The 4216-nt window shown below is 37.5% G+C and overlaps 1 pseudogene; it reads right to left on the bottom strand.

Moving 5' to 3' along the window:
- The window catches only part of LOC104715157, a 6513-nt pseudogene extending 2908 nt beyond the window's left edge, over window positions 1-3605 (bottom strand).

The following is a 4216-nucleotide window of genomic DNA, read 5'->3' as shown; positions in this document are numbered from 1 at the left end:
GAAATCAGCTTTCGTTTTCAATTTTTTAGCACTGCTTCGACACTCGCCAGTCTCATTTCCTTTAGCTTTTCGTTTTTTTCTTCCCATGCTCACTGTTGTGTCAACTCTCCAAACATCTGAAGGTAAGCAATCATGGACAATATCATTAATCAATTTGTCTAGGGCTGGATCCTTATTCTCTTCATCGTCACTCTATTCAGGATACATATGATCCTCTGAAACATGAACCATATGCTTTACACGGACCTATATATATCATAGAATTAAAATATAAGTGTTCATCGTAACATGAAAAAGGCTAAACAGAGACAAATTATAAAACAAATGGTGTTGTCATAAATTCGAAAACAAACCTGTCCATGTTTAGAATACTCATCCTTTATCAATTCATTCATCTTGATACCTTTCCGTGTTGATTACCAATCAAGCAAAGGAATGCCAGTACTCGTAGACCTTCTCAACCCATACAGTTTTCCAATGCCAAGCACACTCTCATACAACCAAATCAACAAAGCATGCACACATCCTTGTACGGTCTAAGAGTCTTTATCTAAATCAACAATCTTGACTGAATTGACTAAGGAAGTAAAAGCCACTCGACCCCAAGGATGTTTTTCAAAACCATCTGGATCGAACACCCTTTTAGCACTTGAAAGAGGGTAAAACAACCGGACCCGTTTTTTTTAAAATAAGTACAATACATAATTAAGCATCTCATACTACTTAATTAAACCACCCAAACCACAATTCCTCATTAAACCGATCACAACCAATATGCACAGCGGAAACATACCAACATACAGAACCAACACATCATCAATGCAATAACATTCCTAAGCATTCTATCCATCAACCTAGCATAACTCTATCCAAGGTTCCAACATAAACAATATAACCAAGTCCAACAACACACAACCGAGACCCTAGATCATCCTCCTCCTCATCGCCATGATTCCACACTACACAATACCTGCACCACAAACACAATGAGATGCGTGAGTATTACCAGAAATACCCAGTGAGACGATCCTCCCATCTACGAGCTATACACACAAGCAAATCAAGAGTACAACCACAAATAAAACATAACAAACCAGACATTGAACAGAACATCCAATAACACATTCATCACACCTACACAACTTCACACAAAACAAGTTATACAACCCAATCGCTTAGATAAGCTCATGGTCACGCACTCACCTTATCAAGCTGATTCTAACAACAAATATAACCAGTTGAGAAATTCTCCTTGCGTCTGAAACAGTCCAGAAACGTCCTACAACAAGTGACACAACCAAAAACAACCTTGAAGCAAACTGGACAGAAACATCAGAACAGAACAATCTTAAAGACGAAACCCTAAAATAAAAACCAACCGTTAACTATCAAATCCCTCCAGTGAAAAGCTAGTCCGAGACGTCATGAAGCTTCCCACAAAATTTCGTGCCGATGAGAAACCAGACGAGACCACGATCTTAGTTACAATCCCCGATGGTTCCAACTCGCGTCTGAGAAAACGTGTCTCACGAAACTGCATATAACTCATCGAGTTTAAATCCAAATCCACTTCTGTAAAAAGGAGAATGACGATGAAAGGCTTGAGAATAATATTACCAAATTTCGTTATCTTTGACAACGATTTGATATATCGAAACTGTTTCTTCCTAAACCCTAACGATTCTGCTCCTTCTCCTTTAATCTCCTTCACACCACAATAGGCTCTCTCCTCTCTCTATATCTCTTTCTTCCTCTCAACACAAGTATTAAATAACAGCCACGACCAAATAGAGAGAAGAGGCGTCCATTTCATTATAAATATATCACTTAGGGTTTCCCAAAACCTGCTCTAAACCGGGTGAACTTAAACCAAACCGGGCAATTTCATGATTTCACATAAATTGATCGGTTCTTCCACTTTTCTTTGGGACACGGGCGTTACAGAGGGATCCTAGAGCCATGATGTATGCCATGTATTGCAACAGATAATANTATTACCAAATTTCGTTATCTTTGACAACGATTTGATATATCGAAACTGTTTCTTCCTAAACCCTAACGATTCTGCTCCTTCTCCTTTAATCTCCTTCACACCACAATAGGCTCTCTCCTCTCTCTATATCTCTTTCTTCCTCTCAACACAAGTATTGAATAACAGCCACGACCAAATAGAGAGAAGAGGCGTCCATTTCATTATAAATATATCACTTAGGGTTTCCCAAAACCTGCTCTAAACCGGGTGAACTTAAACCAAACCGGGCAATTTCATGATTTCACATAAATTGATCGGTTCTTCCACTTTTCCTTGGGACACGGGCGTTACAGAGGGATCCTAGAGCCATGATGTATGCCATGTATTGCAACAGATAATAACATTAGCCTACCAACCATCATCCTTTTCTCTTCAGACCAGTTCTTACTAAAATCCATAACCTTTTCCAACTCAGTGTACTTTGGACCGTCTGAAGTTGTTTCAATATCCATTTCTCTCCAAAATGCATGATGATCAACATCTATGTTCTCCGACGAGTCAATTGGATGACAGTTTATTCCCGTTATTTCAGCAAACTCATTTAACGAAAATCTGATAGGTCTACCATCAATCAACAACCATACCTCATGCGAATTGTTGACTGCTAGCGGATGTGTAAGGATATAGTGAACTTTTGCAGCAGACCATATGTATGATACTTCAGATAACTTAATAAATACTCCAAGCGATGATTCCTTCAACTTACGCCACACATCCAAGCCTAAACCCTCTTTCATTTTCCCAATTTTTGACAAATAGCAATTGTGGTTCATGCTCCTATTTTGCAAGGGAGATCTTCCTTCTTCATAGAGGCGAGGAGGATATTTTGAGACTGTACTCGAGGATGCCATTCCTATAAATATTGAAATTTAAATCATGAGTCAACAAATATAATGATAGGATTAGCTTCGAACACATTTTAAACCCATCACAAACAAAACATCTGTAAAATATTACACTAATCCAACAAAACAATCTAAAAAATTTAGCTGGCTGAAGACCAAACATATCCGATTCTCAACCACGAGAATGAAAAAAAAAACTGTCACTTAAGTAAAACAATGAAATAAATTTGTAGCTATAACAATCAACTTTCAAATCATTCATTGTTGAACTGGGGGCAAATTAATTTATCTAAAGAAAGTCCATCAAATTAGAAATAATTCTTACCAGAAAAATGAAAATTGAAGCCACAGAAAATTGAACCCACTGAAAATTGAATCCACCGATAATTTTGAGAACCACCAAAGCAATATTGGAGCAAGATCTGCAACAAAACGGGAACAAAAACATGTGTGAATGAGATCAATAAAAATTGATCACCAAAATATTTAACATTGCATAAATATGTGTCTAAATCAATATTTAACATTGCATAAATATGTGTCTAAATCAATAAAAATCTATATCAAACAAGAATTTGGCCAAAGAAATCACCAAAAGATATCCCGATGAAGTTAAACGAAACTCACCAAAGGACTAAATTTGAGAACAATGGAAGAAAGAACTTCTTGCTGGAAGGTAAACAGCACTGCCGGAAATTTCAGTCACCGGTTTGAGAAAACACAGTGGTCGGTAGCTGTAACAATTCACAAATTAAATCATTCACTGTCAAATTGGGGGAAATTATTTTGTCTAAACAAATCCCATCAAATTAGACGTTTTCCTTACCAGATTTATGAAACTAAAAGCCACCGATTATTTTGAGGACCACCGAAACAATTGAGGAGCAAGATCTGCAACAAAAAGGGGATAAATTAAACAAGCCAAAAATCGAGAGCACCACCGATTATAATCAACCCGAAACTAAATTGAATCCAAACAACATGCAACACATGATACTTACCAAATCAGACCAACAACAAACTCCTCGTTTTGGTTCCATGGCTTTTAGATTCGCCGGATTATGTTTGTGGTGAAATCGACAGAGAGCAGCAGCGGTTGTAACAAAGCTTCGACTGCGCCGGCGAACAAAACAAGGAGCAGCGGCGGCGATTAGGGTTCTTATTGTCAATTTGACGAAAAAATTGATGCGATTCGACCTCTACCTCGCCGGGGAAGTGAAAGATGCAAAGAGGAAGAACCAAAGTTATTTTTTTGGTTAAGTGTCCGTCGGGGAAAAAAAATATGGTCGAGTAGATTTTTTTCCCCTTTGTAATATTTTTTTTTTTTTTTTTTTTTTTT

This window comes from Camelina sativa, chromosome 9 (assembly GCF_000633955.1).
Source record: "Camelina sativa cultivar DH55 chromosome 9, Cs, whole genome shotgun sequence".
In the NCBI taxonomy this organism is placed as follows: domain Eukaryota; kingdom Viridiplantae; phylum Streptophyta; class Magnoliopsida; order Brassicales; family Brassicaceae; genus Camelina; species Camelina sativa.
The sequence above is the reverse complement of the archived record's forward strand: the minus strand, read 5'-3'. Positions and strand labels throughout refer to the sequence as shown.